This window comes from Megalobrama amblycephala, linkage group LG11 (assembly GCF_018812025.1).
Source record: "Megalobrama amblycephala isolate DHTTF-2021 linkage group LG11, ASM1881202v1, whole genome shotgun sequence".
NCBI classification, from domain to species: domain Eukaryota; kingdom Metazoa; phylum Chordata; class Actinopteri; order Cypriniformes; family Xenocyprididae; genus Megalobrama; species Megalobrama amblycephala.
Window position 1 is genome coordinate 7,764,650 of NC_063054.1, and position 21,718 is coordinate 7,786,367.

The 21,718-nt window shown below is 38.3% G+C and overlaps 1 protein-coding gene and 1 long non-coding RNA gene across 5 annotated transcripts in view; one reads left to right on the forward strand and one right to left on the reverse strand.

Moving 5' to 3' along the window:
- LOC125279049 overlaps positions 1 to 14,747 on the forward strand; it is a 49,637-nt gene extending 34,890 nt beyond the window's left edge. Inside the window, exon 5 of the long non-coding RNA XR_007187303.1 lies at positions 14,175 to 14,747. This is a non-coding gene — a long non-coding RNA (uncharacterized LOC125279049). The remainder of the gene's footprint in view (positions 1 to 14,174) is intronic.
- Positions 1 to 21,718, reverse strand: part of LOC125279048 (uncharacterized protein C2orf81 homolog) — a 101,486-nt gene that overhangs the window by 10,441 nt on the left and 69,327 nt on the right. The window contains exon 4 of one of the 4 annotated variants that reach the window (XM_048208515.1): positions 13,113 to 13,731. The exons of 2 other annotated variants lie outside the window; for them this stretch is intronic. The gene's annotated coding sequence lies outside the window, so the exon portion shown is untranslated. Of the gene's footprint in view, positions 1 to 13,112; positions 13,732 to 21,718 lie in introns of those variants that run through there. One more of the 4 variants, XM_048208517.1, reaches the window with a different exon arrangement.

Sequence of the window (21,718 nt, forward strand, 5' to 3'; positions counted from 1 at the left end):
GGCCTTGAGTCTCTCACGGAGGAGCTCCGGAAGCATAAAAGCAGGAGCGACGACAGTGAAGGACGAGAGAGGACCAGGCCTGGACTTTATTTTATGTTTTATTATGTTTGTGTGGCCGGCAGACGACGGCACTCCTCTGCTCCCTCCAGGATGGCAGCCACCCCACCTCGTCCCAGGAGCACGGCATCTGGGTCTCCGTCCCACCTTTCACAAGGCTCCAGTACCACCGCCTCAGGCAGCCTCTCGCGGTCTTCACTCCCGTGCTGCCCGAACTCCGCAGCACCGCGATCCCCCTCAGCAGCGAGGGCTCTCCGACAGCATGTCCCTCCTTCCTCCCGGGTTTCGGCACCAGTGTAACACTGTTCGTAAGTATGGGAAGAAGGAGGCGGGAACCGGTGAACGTTCAACAAAACTTTAATTCAAAATAAACAAATACAAAACGAAAGTAATGCCGGCAGACCCTCGCGGACATCTGCCGGCCACACAAAAATAATAAAACATAAAATAAAGTCCAGGCCTGGTCCTCTCTCGTCCTTCACTGTCGTCGCTCCTGCTTTTATGCTTCCGGAGCTCCTCCGTGAGAGACTCAAGGCCGGTGCGCCTCCCAGGTAGAGCTCATTAACTCTCGCGCCACCGGCCTCGCGCCGTTACCTCACAGCTTTCGCCCGCCCTGGTCGCCACAATCATCACTTTGGTCTTGCTGACATTTAGAGAGAGGTTGTTGTCAGCACACCATACTGAGAGTGCACTGACCTCACCTCTGTAGGATGTCTCGTCACTGTCTATGATGAGTCCTTGGATTTGAAGATGGACTGAGTACAAATCCCTGTGGGGCACCAGTGCTGAGTGTGAGTGAGGAGGGTGTGTAGCTGGCGATTCTGACCACCTGGGGTCTGCCAGTCAGGAAGTCCAAGATCCAGTTACATACGTGACTGTTAAGTCCCAGATCCTTAGTTTGGTAGGGATGATGGTGTTGAATGCAGAGCAATAAACAATAAACCCTCTTCCCTCCAGGTGTTTCAGGGCAGAGTGTATGGCCATTGTGATAGCGTCATCAGTGGATCTGTTAGACCGGTAAGCAAACTGGAATGGGTCCAGGGTGGCAGGTAGAGAGGAACAGATGATTTGACTAAATGCTCAAAGCACTTCATGATTAATGTCGTTGCTCATTCAGGCAGGAGACAGTCAGGGGGATTTTTTTGGGAACGGGGATGATAGTGGTCTGCTTGAAGCGTGTGGGGATCACAACTTATGGCAAATTATGAGTGATTAAGCAAAGTGACTAACTACCAGTGATCAATTAATATTATAGACAACCATTCAAAAGTTTGTGATCCTTAAGATGTTTTTAATGTTTTTGAAACATTATGCTCACCAAGGCTGCATTTATTAATAAAAATACAATAAAACTATTATACTGTGAAATGTTATTACATGATATTTTAAATTTTAAATTTAAATAACTATTATATTATATATTTAAAAACAATTTTAATTTATTTTAAAATGTAATCTATTTCTGTGATAGCAAAGCTGATTTTTATTTATTTATTTTTAGTCCAGTCTTCAGTGTCACATGATCCTTCAGAAATCATTCTAATATGTTGATTTGCTGCTCAAGAAACATTTCTTATTATTATCAATGTTAATATTTTTGTAGAAACCATGATTAAATTTTTTCATGATTCTTTGATGAAAAGAAAGTGTTTTTCTTTGAAATAGAAATCTATTTGTAACATTATAAAAGTCTTTACTGTCACTTTTTATCAATGTACTGCATCCTTGCCTTTCTTTTAAAAAAAATCTTATTTTTAACTTTTAAACAGTAGTGTATATGGGTATGGAAAATGTAAAGTTTAGCTACTGTGGCTTATTCAGAAAAGTGTATAGTTCAAATGTCATACTGTATGTCAAATAATATTGCCCATATATGTCCCATGTGACAAACGGCTTTATTCAGACAGTGTGGGCTGTGATAAGTGAATTTGAGTGGTGGGTGTTGTCTGACAGTCTTTCCTTGACTGGAGGAACTATGTTGTAGCACTTCTAAGCTGTGTAGGAGGGACAACGAGAAAGAAGAAGACAGAGCATTTCAACTTCGTTTGATATAATACTTCTGCGTGGGTGCTGTTCACTCTGGCTCTGTGTCAGTCAGAATGAAGAGATCACTCATCAAATCACCTGCTCCCACTCTCACCGCTTTAGAAACCCATGTTTCTAAAGAGAGAGAGAAGGGAGGAGAGAAAGACGAGGTCTGTATATGAAGAACCAGTGGGATGTTTTATAGTGACCTTCAAGGGAAACTAATTTCACTGTAGTTACGTTCTATAGCATTTGTCACCTAAAATTATCATATGAGAAAAAAATCACACAAATCTCTAATATTTTTTCAGTCCTTTATACTTGTCAGGTAGGAAAAAAAGAAAAAAAAAAAGTCATACTGTGTGGAGTATGTGGTTGTGCAGATAAACCAAGGCTGCTCATTCTTCAGAGCTACTCAAGGCAATTTTAATAGTAAGATCATAACGTGATCAAACAGACGAAAAGTCGGACAGATAAAAATCCAATACAAAATGTAATCCAAAGAGGTAAAGTAATCCTACATATCCTACAGTAATCCTACAAAAAACAGAGGGATAGATGGAGATGGCTTAGGAGGTGGACAAAGGAGTGGCAACAGGGGACGGCGAAGGGATGGTGGTCATCAGCGATGGAGGAGGGGTGACCGATGAATGACAACGAAACCCCAACAAAACCACCGCAGTCGCGGTGACGAACGTTGGAGGTGGAGTCAGAATTCCTGAGGACTGGGGCGATGATGGTGTGACTGAGGGCGGCGGCGAGACTGAAGGGAAGGAGGAACCCGCTGCAGGTGAAGGGGTGGCAGGTCGGAGTGGAATTGATGTGGCGACTGACCAAGGGGGAGCCGGTGGAAGAGGGAACCTAGTGGAGCCACTAGGCCGAGGGTTTCCGGTGGAGCCGATAGTGGGAGGAGCCAAGGCGGAGCCGACATGCCAACGGGCCAAGATAGAGACAGCGTGAAACGTGTCATAATCTGAAAACCACGACCACTGGGGTCCAATCCAACTCTCTACATTGACTTTGTTGTGCGTGAAGCTGCCTCCTTGTCATTTCTGATTTATAACAAAAAACAGAACAATGTCTAAAAGCTGCTATGTGACAGGGTGTACAGCAAACAAGCTGTAAAAAAACCCAAAACTAAGTTTTTATAAGCTGTCAACCCAAAAAAAACAAGTGTTTAAGGACTAAAAAGTGGATACAGGCAATTTAGACAGAGCACAACGTGTCATATTGCTATGAGAACTACGCCAACTGAAGGGGAACGTAATCAGCAACAGGAAATATAATAGATAAAACTGACATTTGGATATTTGACTTATCAGTGACTAAATGTTTACTGCACATACTGAGTGTCAGGATACCACAATTTACCCATTCTTCCTGCTGATGCTTCACGTCTCATTGCCTGTATCCACTTTTGTGGATCTACTCCTTAAAGGCTGGCTTTTACGGTTCGGTAGCTTATAAAAACTTAGTTCTGGGTTTTTTAGCTTGTTTGCTGTACACCCTGTCACACAGCAGCTTTTAGGCATTGTTCTGTTTTTTGTTATAAGTCAGAAATAACAAGGGGTGCTTTTCAATTCTTATTTGTGCATCCTTGTTTCCTTTCCTCGCGTCTTAGCTCCACCCCTTCAGGATGCGAGGGAAAGACGCAGGGAAAAGACGCGAGGACGGAGGAATTGAATCAAGTGAAATGATATCCTCGCTCCCTTTTAGCGTCACTTCAAAGATGCCCCGTTGAAATATGTGAGATGTAAAGTTTATTTAAACTGCAAAAGTAAAGCATACATTTAAATTATTGTGACAGAGATGAAGGGGGAGGAGAATTTATACGTGCATCACGTTTTTCGACTAGAAAGACTTCCACAAAGGATACACCTGTGTATCCTCACTTATGTCTCCTCAGGAAGCTTCCTCACTCCTCGTTCCTCGTTCCTCGCCTCCTCGCGGTGCACTTACTTTCCGGGTCATAGGATGGAGGACAGAGGAGCGAGGAAATGAGGAGGGATATTGAGAAGCACCCAACGACGTAGCTTCACGCAAAACAAAGTCAATGGAAAGGGCTGGACTGCCGATCCTGAGGGCTCGAGCAGCCACGGTAAACACAAGATATTCTCCATTCATTTTAACCAATAAAAAAGTGATTGCAACTATCAGTTTCTATGGTTATTTTAATAACAAATATCGAGAGCGCATCAATGTAACGCGTGAGCACTAAACTCTCAGCTCCACTTAACACTGGGTTCTTTGGGAAGCAAGGTTATCTTTCCCTCACAACCAAAAACACACTTCTTTGGTGACATTGTTGATTTCGTGAAGTCCTGTGACCTGTGCAGCGCTGCCAATGACTTCCGTAAAGCCGAACGTGCGTTGATAGGCGTGCTCTTGCTCTCTCGCTCTGGGGTGCTTTCCTGAAAGCATTGTTGGTGAACTATGGTCGTAAGTCCCATTGAACACTATTGGTAACGACGGAACTTGTGACTGTAGTTCGCTTTGGGAAACGCGCCCCTGGTCGACTTGTGCATACGCACTCTTCCAGGAGAAGGAATTCCGACCCCGTTGATGTCACACAGGCCCATACTTGGAAAAAAACCCACGAAGTTTATGAGGATTTGGAAGAGTACTGAAATATTGCCGTTATATGTCCAAGCTCGTGTTTTGAAACTTTGGTGTTGTTTAGCATAAGAATCCAACTCTTTAACAGTGTGAAATAGCATTATGATGAAATAGCATTATACCCCCCTTTAAAGTTTTCCATAGGCAGTAAAGATTCAGATACTGGGTGGGAGTCGACAAGTCCCCATTGTAGTCCACCAGCCCGTCATCGTTCCCTCGGTCATTGGTGTCGTGGACCAACAGATTCACAACAGGGTCCCAGTTCTGAGGTGATGGTGAGTCCTGTCCTCTCCTCCTCGGGCTCTGGCTCACTCGTCACAGTGGGTTGATGAAGTGGGCTCTGGGTCTGGCAGTGCTCTGGATTGGGACGCAACGCTCTCCAGACACCTAATGACGGTTTCCCTCCAATCCAATCCTGTAGTGTCTGGGAGGTTGATGGGTTGGTTGAAAGTAGCCGGAACAAGGTCTTCAGGGTCTCGTCGTCAAGGAGCTGGTGACAGCTAGGTGGCTTGTAATCATGACTTCAGACAGTCTTTGGCAGTTTGAAACATGCTCCGAACCACTGGTTCAAAACAAAAGATTTGTAAAGCTTCGAAGCTTCATGAAGCAGTGTTTTGAAATCACCCATACCACATTGTTGTGGATAACTATGGTAAAAACAAAACTGTGGTAAATTTCAGCTTAAGTCACTCTAAAATTAAACAAATATCCTCTTCTCTTATTGAAAGATAGAATCAGATCCGAGTCTAAAGCTGAACATTTAAATTGAAAAACCATTGCTGAAGACTAATTATCCTTCATTGTAATGGAAATAAAAGCATGAGAGTAATGATTTTGCTAGTAATTCTGCAAAAGAGCTAAAACAAGCCCGGAATAATTTTCACAGCACAATGGAAGAGGATTTTCTGATACTAGGAGGCTTCTATGCAATTTTTGCATCACAAAGCTGCTGAAGGCAAACAAAACTGAAGTACTTTCATGTGTAATGAATACAAAAAGAGAGGAGATGAAAGCCAAGATCTTTTATCTTTGGTGATGTCAAGGTATAAAGAGGAGCCTGAGACCTGGCCAACCCATCCTGGCTTTCATAGAGGTTTCTCAATTCCACTTTCACATCTTAAGAATAGGGAAGTGAGCTGAAGGTATAGTTCAAGATCAGACAGCTGTTTCTTTGGCTTTAAAGAGCCAGAAGATGTTTATGCTTTTATTATTCTTACTCATAATTTTATTTCTATCCTCTCAGACATTAGTGGTATACATCTATCCTAGATGGAAAGTCATAAAGTTTAAGAAACCCATCATTTTACTTTTTAGTCAATTCATTTCATAATACTCATTTTATTGTAATTGTTTCCTCTCATGTATGATTGGTATTTTTTTTTTTTTTTTTTGGAGTACCAGCATAAGACATGCAAACTATTAAGTTATATTTATATTTGTTCAACATTTTGAAATTGTTTTTATTATTGTCACATGATTTTGTTCCCAGTGCCAGATGACAAAAGGGGAAATAGGAATCATTTCTAGGAACAGATAATCATGTTCAGCTGGACTGACTCTTCCAAGAAAGTTTCCTTAAACTGGGCAGATTTTCAGATGGTAAAAGCTTCACTTACAAAGGTGCTTGAGGATCAGAAGGACAGAGGTTTCTGAATGCAGCATCTACTTATTAATATATCTAAGCCTGGGAATAATCAAAGGAGAAATGAACAAAAAGATTACATGAGCTAGCAACAAGAACTCAAAAATAAAAGCTATACATAAATGAGAACAGAAAGCACATGACAAAAATAGGCATAACAATTGCCATTCCACTAAGTAGCCAAATCTTTTGATCTATCTTCATTTTTTAATTACATCTTAATCACATTTTTACTCAACATCTTTTACTCAAAATTGCTACATTTTGAGTTTGTATAGTAGTTACGTTGCAGTTTAGTGTAGTTTAGTATAGAATAGTTTATAGAATGATCAAGAGTGTCCATCATATACATTTTATTAAAGTTTTTACAGTTGTAGCTTGGTTTTACTAGGAGTTTACAGTAAAATGTAAGATAAAAATTACTGTAAACAAACAATATATTGTATTTCAACAGTGCATATGTACAATGAAGGCGCCCAGCATGCAATGCAGCATGAATAGGTTATGCTGTAGAGTTTTTGATACTTGTTGGTTTTATCTGTGCTGCTGAACTTATTTTGGGTTCACTTATTTTATTTTTTTTATTATTATTATTATTATTATTATTTTTATTTTTTGATTTGTTGAGCATCACCATTGTTGTGTTTTGTATGTTGAGTATTGATGTCACATCTTTTAAAGATGTATCTCACCAGTTGATTCACTATTGTGAAAGATCCATCTACAGTTATGAATTTGAAATAAGTTATTGGTAAATATTCATGCTTCAATAATGCTAAAATAAAATCTTCTTATTCATGTTATAAATATTTTGACTAACTTAAAATCAGGCAAATAGCTTATTTTTAGTGCTGTCAAATCGATTAATCGCAATTTATCACATCTAACATAAAGGTTTCTGTTTACATAATATATGTGAGTGTGAATATATATATATATATATATATATATATATATATATATATATATATATATACATATACACACACAATTTGCCTGATTTTAACTCATTTAACTCATTTTCTTTAGGGTTCAGGTCAGGGGACTGAGATGGCCATGGCAGAAGCTTCATTTTGTGCTCAGTGACACATTTTTGTGTTGGTTTTGATGTTTGTTTTGGATCATTGTTCTGATGGAAGATCCAACCACGGCCCGTTATAGGATTTCTAGCAGAAGCGTTCAGGTTTTGATTTTTATCTGTTAAATTTGATAGAATCCATGATACCATGTATCTAAACAAGATGTCCAGGACCTCCAGCAGAAAAATAGGCCCACAACATTAAAGATCCAGCAGTATATTTAACCGTGGGGAACTTTTTATTCATATGTGCACCAAACCCATCTGGTGGGTTTGCTGGCAAAAAGCTCTTTTTTTAGTTTCATCTGACCATAGAAGCCGGTCCCGTTTGAAGTTCCAGTCATGTCTGACAACTGAATATGCTGGAGATTGTTTGATGAGAGCAGAGGATTTTTCTTGAAACCCTCCCAAACAACTTTTGGTGATGTAGGTGCTGTTTGATAATTTTTTGTAGGCTTTCTGATACTCAAGACTCAAGTAATCTCTGCAATTCTCCAGCTGTGATCCTTGGAGAGTCTTTGTCCATTCAAACTTTCCTCCTCACCGCTCATTTGGACGATTTAGACACACGTCCTCTTCCAGGCAGATTTGTAACATCTTTAGTTGATTGAAACTTCTTAATTATTGCCGTGATGGTGGAAATGGGGTATTATAGCTATTTTCTTACAGCCACTTTCTATTTTGTGAATTTCAACAATCATTTGCTGCACATCAGAACTATATTCTTTGATTTTTCTCATTATGATGAATGATTTAAGAGAATTTGGCCTTTGTGTTTCCTCATGTTTATACTCCTGTGGAACAGGAAGTCATGGCTGGACAATTTCATACTCCTAGTCACCCTGGTGTGCTAAAAAAAATGTAAATATGAATGGGAATATATTTCAGAGATATTTTACTCATAAACAATTCTAGGGGTGCCAATAATTGTGGCCAACGTGTTTTGGAGAAAAACATTTCATAATGTGATTTTTTTTCTCCCACTTTCAATTCTTTTCCTTCAGTGAAAGGTTAGATTTTTGCTCATTTTATTAATTAAATATCAAAAAGATAAACAATGCAGATGTATTTTTAGAGTCATCTTTGATCATTTGATTTACCAAGAGTGCCAATAATTCTGACCACAACTGTATAATATGTAAACAAATGTTTATAGATGTGATTAATCACGATTAATCAATTTGACAGCACTGCTTATTTCATTTTCTAGCTTGTTAGGGTGTTAAGAATTATTTTCATTTGTCACACTTCTAAATTTGGCTAGATCAGAAATTTGAATATGAATATACAAGGTCAAGATTTCAAGTAAATCACTAATGGTAATGTACAAATTCCTTTAAATAATACCATAGTAGTGAAGTTTAAGTTTATTTATTTTTAAAGCACCTTTAAAACAGCCAAAGTGCTGACATGAGTGAGATAAATAAAAACAACAACAATAATAAAACTAAATACATTAACATAACAAAAGCAAAGATTAACAAGTATTAAAGGCTAAATAAATCAAATGAGTTTTAAGAAGAGATTTAAACACTGATAAGGAAGGAGCTGTTCTAAGATGGACAGGCAAGCTATTCCACAATCTCGAAAACCGAAAAGGCTCTATCTCCTCTGCGTTGTAGCCTTGAGCAAGGGGCTGAAAGTAAATTAAGATTACCAGATCTTAAACTTCTGGGAGGGTTGTAGGGACACAATAAATCGGACAGATCATTTGGAGCGAGGTTATTTAAACATTTATACACAAATAAAAGAATTTTAAAATTGATCCTGAATTGAACTGGAAGCCAATGGAGCGCTCGTAAAACAGGAGTGACATGATCATATTTATGACTATTCTTTATAAATTTGGCTGCAGCATTTTGCATCAGTTGAAGTCGAGCTTAATTTCTCCTTTTTTACACTCAAAACAGACCTTCAGCGAAATTACGCTTTCTCATGTTCTCTGTAAATGTACAACAGAGTGTGATGTAAAAGCTACTGAAAGATTAATGGCACTGCTGTTAATAACATCTGCATTGAAAAGAACAAATCTGAAGATTATTCAAAGACAGATATGGATGAGGCTGAGAGGTTGTGAATAAAATAGTCCGTCATTTATTATTAAAGAGACGCTCTGTGGCGGCACAGAACCTCATAAAAAGCCAGTAAGTGTGATCCAAAAATACATTTTCACAAATCATCTATCTCTCACATCAAAATTTCATGGGTGCATCTCGCAATTCTATACATATAATAAATCTTAGCGTTTTCTCGTTGTTATTCAGCAGTTCTTCCCTCAAGCATTTGACATTTATTATCGTGAGATGAAGGGAAGGGGTGAAGCCCCCGCAGATGACAGAGAACAGATGATTTAGCACACAGGAGTCTCTTGAGGACACCAGCACTTACTGACATATGTACATCCACACAGTCAATGTAAATCTCTGAGAGAAGATGTAGAAGATAAAAGAGCACGCTGCTCACTGCCTCTCGCTGCATCTGTAGGCCTACATACAATATAAATAAAAAATAGATTTATATGCAGGGGCGTGTGATCTGAAACGTGTGGGGACACATTATAAACCTTATGAGCTGTCTCATGAATAGTAATTAGGTGATGTAACGTGTGCACAGCAGAATTAACTGACTGCCAAGCAAAACAAAGTTAAAACTACTATTTTTACACAAATTTGAAAGAGGAACGAAAAATCTAGGTGGGTGTATGTTAATATCTTAATAGAGAGGTTAAGGTGCTCTAAAAGTGTATAAACTTATAAATAATTATAAATAATTCTGTGAAAAAAAACAAAAAAAAAACAGATAATGTTGCCTAATGGTACCTTTTTTGTTACATTTATGGACATTTCCTACAATGCACACTTGAGAATATGGGTAAGTTATTAATTTAAAAAAAATATTAAAATACAGGTAAAATATTACCACAGTACACTGGACCTTTACAGACTTAGAAATTTTATTCTGTCATCTTTGCCCACGATTTCTTAATGAAGTCATTACTGGAGAGTTAAATATTTTGTGAGCAATGTATGATTCTTTATAGGATTAGTTTACTTCAGAATTAAAATTTCCTGATAATTTACTCACCCACATGTTATCCAAGATGTTTATGTCTTTCTTTCTGCAGTTGAAAAGAAATTAAAGGGTTAGTTCACCCAAAAATGAAAATTCTGTCATTTATTACTTACCCTCATGCCATTCCACACCCGTAAGACCTTCGTTCATCTTCGGAACACAAATTAAGATATTTTAGTTGAAATCCGATGGCTCTGTGAGGCCTCCATAGGGAGCAATGACATTTCCTCTCTCAATATCCATAAAGGTACTAAAAACATATTTAAATCAGTTCATGTGAGTACAGTGGTTCAATATAAATATTATAAAGTGACGAGAATTTTTGGAGTGCCAAAAAAAACTAAATAACGACTTATATAGTGATGGCCGATTTCAAAACACTGCTTCATGAAGCATCGGAGCACAAATTAATCAGTGTCGAATCATGATTCAGATCGCGTGTCAAACTGCCAATGGCTGAAATCACATGACTTTGGCGCTCCGAACAGCTGATTCGACACACTGATTCATTTGTGCTCCGATGCTTCCTGAAGCAGTGTTTTGAAATCGGCCATCACTATATAAGTCGTTATTTAGTTTTTTTTGGCACTCCAAAAATTCTCGTCACTTTATAATATTTATATTGAACCACTGTACTGACATGAACTGATTTAAATATGTTTTTAGTACCTTTATGGATCTTGAGAGAGGAAGTGTCCTCACGGAGCCATTGGATTTCAACTAAAATATCTTAATTTGTGTTCCGAAGATTAACGAAGGTCTTACGGGTGTGGAACGGCATGAGGGTGAGTAATAAATGACAGAATTTTTATTTTTGGGTGAACTAACCCTTTAAGGTTTTTGGGGAAAACATTCCAGGATTTTTCTCCATAAAGTGGACTTCAACAGTTACCAATGGGTTGAAGGTCCAAATTTCAGTTTCAGTGCAGCTTCAAAGGGCTCTACACGATTCCAGACGAGGAATAAGGGTCTTATCCAAAAATGCTCGTCTTGCACTGTCGGCGATGCACCACGCTTTACATAATGACTTTGCAACAGTCACGTGTGACGTGGGCGGAAGTACCAATCCAGTGTCTACAAAGCGAATGTGCAAAACTAAGTCAAACGCTCTTTACAAAAAAGGTAAAACAACAATATCTGCTAGTTAAGTCGTGACGTAAGGAACGCCATTTCTGGGTCCAAGCCCCGGCTTGTTTCACTTTAGAATGCCATCTCGACGGCCTTTTATGAGTGCTATTTATTCATATTAAACATTTAACATTTTAAAAAGTTAAACATTTTAAATACTTACAATCTACACAGCAGTCTCCGTGCACACAGCGTCACAGACATTAATATTTTAACAATTTATAAGATGAATCACTGTCTGGCCATCTGGGATTTTGGTATGGAGATAAAGGTTATGATTGTAATTTTTGGGTAGTATTACACCACATCATGTGTGTACAGTGGGTATGGAAAGTATTCAGACCCCCTTAAATTTTTCACTCTTTGTTATATTGCAGCCATTTGCTAAAATCATTTAAGTTCATTAAATTAAATTAAAGTTTTTTTTCCCTCATTAATGTACACACAGCACCCCATATTGACAGAAAAACACAGAATTATTGACATTTTTGCAGATTTATTAAAAAAGAAAAACTGAAATATCACATGGTCCTAAGTATTCAGACCCTTTGCTGTGACACTCATATATTTAACTCAGGTGCTGTCCATTTTCTTCTGATCATCCTTGAGATGGTCCTAAACCTTCATTTGAGTCCAGCTGTGTTTGATTATACTGATTGGACTTGATTAGGAAAGCCACACACCTGTCTATATAAGACCTTACAGCTCACAGTGCATGTCAGAGCAAATGAGAATCATGAGGTCAAAGGAAAGGTCTGAATACTTTCTGTACCCACTGTATATTAGCACCGTTTTTTGTTTTCTTGTGGTATGAGATTGAGCATTTGGACCCGGAAGCACTGCCGCGTGACGTCAGACTTAACAACCAAATTGGAAGATTTTGAAGTTGGAGGAGAAATTGAAATTAGTTTTTGAAAGTACCACGGTACTTCCGCCAATGTCACGTGTGACCTTTCCTAAGGTGATTATGTAATGCGTGATGCATCGCAGAGCTAGTGCAAGATGAGCATTTGTGGTTAAAAAGTATATAATTGTTTACATTTTTTTTAGAAAATGACCGATTGTTTCGCTAGATAAGACCCTTATTCCTCGGCTGGGATCATGTAGAGCTCTTTGAAGCTGCACTGAAACTGTATTTTGGACCTTCAATCCGAAGTCCACTATATGGAGAAAAATTCTGGAATATTTTCCTTAAAAACCTTAATTTCTTTTCGACAGAAGAAAGACAAGAACATCTTGGATGACATGGGGGTGAGTAAATTATCAGGAAATTTTCATTCAGAAGTGAACTAATCCTATAAGGTTTTTTTTTTTTTTTTTTACATTTACATTGATTTAGCAGATAGATAGATCGATAGATAGATAGATAGATAGATAGATAGATAGATAGATAGATAGATAGATAGATAGATAGATAGATAGATAGATAGATAGATAGATAGATAGATAGATAGATAGATAGATAGATAGATAGATAATTTTCCAGCCTCTAGCAATGTATTGTATAATTCTGTAGTCCATTTCTATTACCATCCTTTTCAGATTCCATTTTTTGGCTTTGAGTGAGTGTTTTTACACCAGAAACATTCAGAATCCATCAAGCACAGAGCAGGAATGCTTTACTGCAGTTAAAATCACAGCACATCTCTAGCTGTCATAATTATGCCAGAACCAATCGATTTGTGCTTCACCATCGATTTGTGCTTCAACATATGCTGTTTTTATTGTGTTTTATAAACATTTCAGAGTTTCAGAGTGTTTTAACAGAACCTTTTCTCTGTAATTGATAGGGTGGGACATTCGAAACTAATACTAAAGCTTTTTGGAGGATACAGAGGTAGAAAAAAACCCAAAATTTTCATCCATTTTAGTAAAACAAATGATTTAATCCATTTTCTTTTCTGTCTGGAAGCTTCATAATGACAGCAGAGCGGCTTTTGGTGTGAAAGTGGATTAATGTCCACACTAAATAAATCTTAAGAGCTTAATGACATAGTTATGCAGATTGTGGAGCACTGAGACAGTCTGTAAGAGTGTTAAGTGGAATAATCCCGCCATGTGGCACCTTCAGAGGAAGTTGATCTCCAGCCACTTCCTGTGTGAGGATTTTGGGCTAAATGATAGACAACACGAACAAAGAAGTTAACAACACAAAAAGCTATGATTTTGTATCGGAAAACTTGGAATATAGTTCAAAAATGTTGCTTTTATAGTCATTTTTTTGTTGTTGGCCAGCCCCTGGTCCCCATCACAACACCACCTTTTGTGCTCCACAGAAGAAAGAAAGTCATACAGGTTCTGAAGCAATGTGAGGCTGAGCAAATGATGACAGAATTTTCATTTTTGGGTGAATTATCCATTTGACAGGGTCACCAGGTGGCTGTAACCTGTTACCACCATTAACTTCCCACCTAATAAAAGAAATGATTTAAAATTAAGATAAGAAATTACACCGTTCTCAATTGCAAATGCAGACCGACCAGGGGCAGATGTGACATTCACATGTTCTCAATTTCACCTCTCTCTCTCACTATCTCTCTCTCTGTTTTTTATAAGGCATGATCTCGGATAAATCCACTTATGCGGAGATAAGGCCTGACCGTGGAGCTATACTCCTGGTTAAATCATTAGGCTTCAATGTGTCAGTCATTCTCCATGAACTCTCTGGGCCCTGCAACCTGAGCTACTTCATACACAAATTCTTCCAGAGACACTTCAATACACCCCCACGATCAGGAAGACACATATACCACAGGGAGGGAGAGGCAGACATGTACATAAAACTCAGTGGGAAACAGGCTGTAAAACCACCACTTTAATCTCAAGTCAATGTTAGAAGCACAAGGCCTGCGGGTGATAATGTGTTATCGACCAAATGTGATCTGCCCTTCAACCCAACCACAAGTAACTGGGTGTAAAGAGAGAAGAGGAAAAATCAATACACCCCCTCTTAAATTCCTTTATTATAAGAAACTGTTAAAGAAGGAAAGATACAGATGTCCCCGAGTGTTTATAACAGATTTGTGTTGCATTTAAAAACATCTTTTTGAAACAACATTAAAATTCAGTATGCTTCACTTGTATGTTTCTATCTGTTAACTTTATTCTTGAGGCACAGTGTTGAAAACATGTCTAAAAAGGGGTCTAAAATGAACACTCAACAAGAGACAAATGCAAGTAGAAAAATAAATAAAAAATATAAACGAATTTTACATAAAAAATTTTAAGTTAAGAAATTCAAAGTTTAGGCTAAGTAACTGGCAGTTTTTTATTTTGTACTCATACCAGGGTTTTTCCTGACTAAAAATGAGGCAGAGATGGTAAAATCCTTGATCCCTCTAGGGGGGTACAGAAGAAAATTTTGTACATTTTAAAGATAAATTCATTAATCTGGTGAACTTTGAGAGTTCAAAATAAAGAGCTCCAACCCATGTTCAGTCTGCAAACTGAACAAAGAAAAAGTCTGTGCATTGACTTGTACTTGAATCCCCTGTTAAAAATAAATCATCCACTTGCCAAACACCCGATGATATTCTCAGATTCAAATATTTGCACCTGATCATCATATTACAATTATTCAAATTCTCAGTGTTAAGCATGATGATATGGTAATATATGACACTGAAGTAGGCTGCTTATAAATAAACATTTATTTAAAATAAAAGTTCTTCTTTGGCTAAATTACATTTCCTTAATAGCCTAAAAACAGGCTTTACTCCCTTCAACCTTAAACTGTCACTGTTTCATTACATCATTGTTGGAAAACACTCTTATCAGAATAATTTCTGTTAGTTAAGCTTGTGTATATTTTTAGTTAAAGCTGTTAAGTTATAAAGCAATATCTCATGAAGGGTTTTTCCATTTGTGTTTTATATAATGACCACTAGGAGGTGCTCTAGGCACATGTTTTCCTTGATTGGTTTTCCCTGAAGAGAAATACGTTCAGCTGAAATGAGTGACACGGGTTCGTTCGTTGCGTCTTACTGTGAAATTAGAGTTCTGTGTCTTTATTAAAATCAACCTGCAATTAATTGGAATGTTATTTTTTTTATTACTTGGCCTGTCCGACCCGCTGATTATCCGCAGTATCGAACAGTTCGAGAATGGACACAGGCCAGGAACCCACAACAGAACCGTGTCTGAGCATGTGACTGCCTGTCTGAGTTTTGTCTACAGCTGGAGGCGGCACGAAATTTGACGGAGGCGGCTGCCTCTTAATTCTTTAAGCAAGAAAAACCATACATTTGCATACATTTTCACTGTTCTTAAATTAATAATATATAGTTAAATTAATTAGTTTACTCACATATTTTTATATCATCATGTAAACTCAACATAAACGTTTTTATTAGTAGAAACCTAGCTAGCTAATATAGAAAATGCTAACTTGCTAATTGGTAACATGTTAGCAATAGCATGGTATAGCAGTTACTGAATGAATGCAGCAATATAAAATATTTAACATAGCTACTTGCTCTCAAACCAAGCTGCATGCACCATTGTCACCATGATAAAAATTCTCATATCAACAGAAACTCTTCTAAATTAGCATAACAAAACATAAAAAAAAAAAAAAACATTGTATAACACTTCATTTTAGTATTTACACTCCCTTTTAAGTGCATGCTGGGAAACAGAAATCCCAGCCCAGTTCGTCTAAATTAAAAGAAATTGGTTCATAAAACTCAAAGCAATGAAACAGTTCAGTTTACTTAAAATACACTGCTCAAAAAAATTAAAGGAACACTTTGAAAACACATCAGATCTCAATGGGGAAAAATATCATGCTGGTTATCTATACTGATATGGACTGTGTAATGTGTTAGGAACGAAAGGATGCCATATCGTTTGATGGAAATGAAAATTATCAACCTACAGAGGACTGAATTCAAAGACACCCTGAAAATCAAAGTGAAAAAATTATGCAGCAGGCTAGTCCATTTTGCTGAAATTTCATTGCAGCAACTCAAAATGGTACTCAGTAGTTTGTATGGCCTCCATGTGCTTGTATGCATGCCTGACAACGTTGGGGCATGCTCCTAATGAGACGACGGATGGTGTCCTGGGGTATTTCCTCTCAGATCTGGACTAGGGCATCACTGAGCTCCTGAACAGTCTGAGGTGTAACCTGGCAGTGTCGGATGGACTGAAACATAATGTCCCAGAGGTGTTCTATTGGATTTAGGTCAGGCGAGCATGGGGGCCATTCAATGGTATCAATTCCTTCATCCTCCAGGAACTGCCTGCATGCTCTCGCCACATGAGGCCGGGCATTGTCATGCACCAGGAGGAACCCAGGACCCACTGTACCAGCGTAGGGTCTGACAATGGGTCCAAGGATTTCATCCCGATACCTAATGGCAGTCACGGTGCCATTGTCTAGCCTGTAGAGGTCTGTGCGTCCCTCCATGGATATGCCTCCCCAGACCATCACCGACCCACCACCAAACCGGTCATGCTGAACGATGTTACAGGCAGCATAATGTTCTCCACAGCTTCTCCAGACCCTTTCACATCTGTCACATGTGCTCAGGGTGAACCTGCTCTCATCTGTGAAAAGCACAGGGCGCCAGTGGCGGACCTGCCAATTCTGGTGTTCAATGGCAGATGCCAATCGAGCTCCATGGTGCTGGGCAGTGAGCACAGGGCCCACTAGAGGATGCCGGGCCCTCAGATCACCCTCATTAAGTCTGTTTCTGATTGTTTGGTCAGAGACATTCAGGACATCATCCAGGAGACATTCTGGAGATCATTTTGTAGGGCTCTGGCAGTGTTCATCCTGTTCCTCCTTGCACAAAGGAGCAGATACCGGTCCTGCTGATGGGTTAAGGACCTTCTACAGCCCTGTCCAGCTCTCCTAGAGTAACTGCCTGTCTCCTGGAATCTCCTCCATGCTCTTCAGACTGTGCTGGGAGACACAGCAAACCTTCTGCCAATGGCACATATTGATTTGCCATCCTGGAGGAGTTGGACTGCCTGTGCAACCTCTGTAGGGTCCAGGTATTGCCTCATGCTACCAGTAGTGACACAGACCCTAGCCAAATGCAAAACGAGTGAAAAACAGTCAGAAAAGAGTAGGGGGAAAAAGTCAGTGGCCTCCACCTGTAAAACCATTCCTGTTTTGGGGGTTGTCTCATTGTTGCCCATCTAGTGCATCTGTTGTTAATTTCATTGACACCAAAGCAACTGAAACTGATTAACAACCCCCTCTGCTACTTAACTGACCAGATCAATATCCCAGGAGTTTAACTGACTTGATGCTATTCTCTGATTAAAAAGTGTACCTTTAATTTTTTTGAGCAGTGTATATCAGTTCTGTGAACTCAAAAGAAAAAGAAAGTGCTAAATACTCATAAAAGTTAATTTGACTAAACAAATTTGTTTAATTTAAGTTTGTCCTACTCAAACCAATTAATTATTTTGAGTGTTAGGTTTTACAGCAGCAGCCAGTTATTATAGTTAAAATTTTAAATATACATATTTTTCTTACAAAAACACATAATTTCATTTCAGAAGGTCTTTATTAACCCTCTGGGCCATATGGATTACTTTTATGATAGATGGATGCGCTTTTTTGGGCTTCAACACCATTCACTCCCATTAAAGCTTAAAAGAGGCAGGATATTTTTTAATATAACTCTGTTTAGCTCTGATTCTGTTTGGCTGAAAGAAGAAAGTCATATACACCTAGGATGGCTTGATGATGAGTAAATTATAGTTTACATTTTTTTGGGTGAACTATTCCTTCAAATATTTAAACCATGAAATCATGTTCCCAGTCATGACTGTTTAAGCAATCAATCACAACATAGCAAATTGCTATGGGTCTTTGTGTTTGTTTTTTTGTTTGTTTTTTGTGATGTTATTTTAATAAAAGACAGCCAAAATTATTTACTGTTTCTTACCATAGTTTAATAGCTGGTCAGAAATATTTATCACTGGTTCATTTTCTCACGTTCATTTTAGGCCTGAGTTAAAAGTCACTTCCCATAAAGTGTCCCAGTAGTGGGTGTGAGCAGGATGTGACATCAGAATGCATTTTTCCATTCCACTGAGCTACTTTTCCATTGTTTTTCAATGTAAATGTGCTAGATGGACGTCTTTAACCATTGCGCTCACGTCTTTTGCAGCGTCATGTGGCGCTTATGTTAAAAGAAGTTTGACTTTTAGAAAAAGCATCTCTAGACCTTGCATTTTTTTTTCATTCCACTGACCTGCATCCTGTTTTTAACCCTCCAAATCACTATTACTAAGTAGAATTTACTGTAACTAAGGAAACATTTGGTATAATGACTGTCATTACACAAAAACTCTTCAGTTACTATACTTAAACCCTTCATTTCATGGTTAATATAATGGCATCCAAAATGTAATAACATTTCTGATGGTTCAGTACATCTCTAGTGGAACATTAGACACAAAGATTTTTGTTGTCCACATTACATATTTGATGCTTGAAGTCACTTATTTTAAACAAACTTCTGTGGCGCATTACAACCCATCTTGTTTGCATTAAATTACTGATCTAAAAACCCGAATTCAACTTAATGTTGCACATCAGAAAGGCTTTAAGAAAATTAAAACCAGGTCATTTTCAAGGCCCATCTGTCAGTCTGGTCACTGGTAAAGAGCTCAGCATGGGAAAGGAATCGTTTTGAGAATCATTTCCCTTCTGGTGTCACATCACACCAAAGCGATCATATTTAAAATGCTTTTAGAAGAACCTTTTTGGAAATCTCCCAAGGTACGGTCAATGTCAGAGAATAACTGACCCATCTCTGACTCATCTTGTTCCCATTAATACATAATTCCAGAGGCCTGATCTGGAAAACCCAGACAGATGGAGAACTAAAGTTTATGGGGAATGCATACTGTATGTGGGAGGACAAACACTCGTCTTGTTTTAGCGAATGTTCAAGCAGAATGTCTTCATGGATCACCACTGACCTTCCTGCTTTAGTCACAGATGTTCCTTCTCTGTGATTCTACTGAACTAAGAGCCCTGGAGACTTTAATACAATCACAGCACCATTATAATCTGCTGGTTCGCAGATGGTTGATTAGGAACCTAGTATGCGTCATTCTGCTTTTTTCCGAAAGGAGGGTTTTATCTGTGATCTTAATAACCAAGATTCCTTTCTTTTTCTCTCCCTTATTCGCCAGTTTCCTCCCAGACAGTGTCCTACTTCTTTCTGGAGGATGCTCAAAAATCTTTAAAGCTGGCTCTTATTGTCCAATCTTTAACAGAGAAGAGATGGCAATTATCTTTGCTCTGTTCCAAGATAAAAAAAAAAAAAAATGAAATGAATTATCTTCAGTGGTATTTCAAACAAAACTCCATTCTATCAAGCTGTTTCAAGTCTCCCAGACTGCTTGAAGTCCTGCCTGAGGGTTAAAATCATGTCCAGCTGCCTTTTACTTCATTGTCAGAGAAGAAGGAAGACAGGTTTTATAGTGTTAACAGACAAAGAGGTGTATTAAACCATTTACATTGGGACATTCTCTATGTGTCATCGTTTAGTCCATTGTGATCTCTGTATCCGTACCGTAGGTTTTGAATGTTTGAATGTACTTACAGCATCTAAAACATTAAGGTGCTGTGGCCACATTTACTGAAATTTTGCAGTCATTTTTTCAAAACACATCCAATATAATCATCATATATATATACACATGATTGCAGTTGGAATGATCCAGACTTTATTTCCGAGCATCCAAAGTAAAGAAACAGTGTCAGTTTAATAACTTTTGTAAACACAACCAGTCTATTCATGATGAAATCATCCAAACTGCAATTTTTAATAACAACTGCAAAGTCTAATGTGTAAACAATATGATTTATGCTCTAAATTCAACAAAAACTCCAGTACAATAAACTGAAATGCACATGACGCCCCAGTAGTGCCACCTGCCATTTTTTCGCTTGATATTTGCAAAGTTGAACATTTCTCATCTTTTGGATTCTCTTGGGCTGCATTTAACTCTACGCTCGAAAAAAAACCAAAAAAAAAACCACTATTGTTTTTTCTACCCAAATGCTGGGTTAAGCCTGTTGGGTCATTTAGTTGGGTTATTTTTTCAACGGTTGAGTAGTTTTTGTCTTATCCACCCATTGGGTTAGTGGCTGGTCAATCTCACTGACAGTTGTAACAATACACCCCTTCCCCACCCGCCCTCCAACGCATTAACCCAGCTGTTGGGTTACACAGAGCGTGGGCTTTTTGCAATGCCCATGCTCAATGCCACTGTATTGGTTCAAATTTCAGCAACACACTGTTGTGCTTACGACAGGAATATATGTGGAAAATTAAAAAAAAAAAAAAAACTAATCAAAGTGGAGAGGAGAGAGAACTGGCTGCAGCGATGCCGCACAACCGAGTGAATGAGATGGACTGAAGTTAGTGAGGGAAGGCCATAAAAAGGGCACTTAAAGGGATAAGTGCCAAAATTCATCCAAAATGAAAATTTTGTCATCACTTAAGGTCCTTGCACACTGAGTCCAAAATTCTCATCCGAAATTTTCGCATGTTATAAATAAATACAACCTCACATTATGTAAATCACATTTACACACTGCCTCTGAAACTTTCGTCCGTCATAAAAAAAATCAGATCGGGTTCAATTTTCTGCATTTTTCACATCTGTAGCAAGCATTTTGAGAGGTGTTTTGATAATTCAGAGCCGTGAACAATTTTTAGGATGACGAATATGGAAAAATTTGGGAAATTTCGGAGTTCATTGTCCAAGTACCTTTACTCACCCTCAAGTTGTTCCAAACCTGTATGAGTTTCATTCTTCTGTTGAATACAAAAGAAGATATTTTGAAGAATGCTGGTAATCAGACAGTTGACGGTAGCCATTGGCTTCCCTAGTAGGAAAAAAAAAATACTATGGAAGTCAATAGCTACCGTCAGTCTGGTTACCAGCATTTTTCAAAATCTCCGATCCCACTTTATAATTGGTGGCCTTAAAGGTGCTCTAAGTGATGTCATGCGTTTTTTGGCCAAAACATTTTTTGTCACATACAGCAAACATCTCCTCACTATCTGCTAGCTGCCTGTCCCCTGAACACACTGTAAAAAAAAACGCGGCCTCTGTAG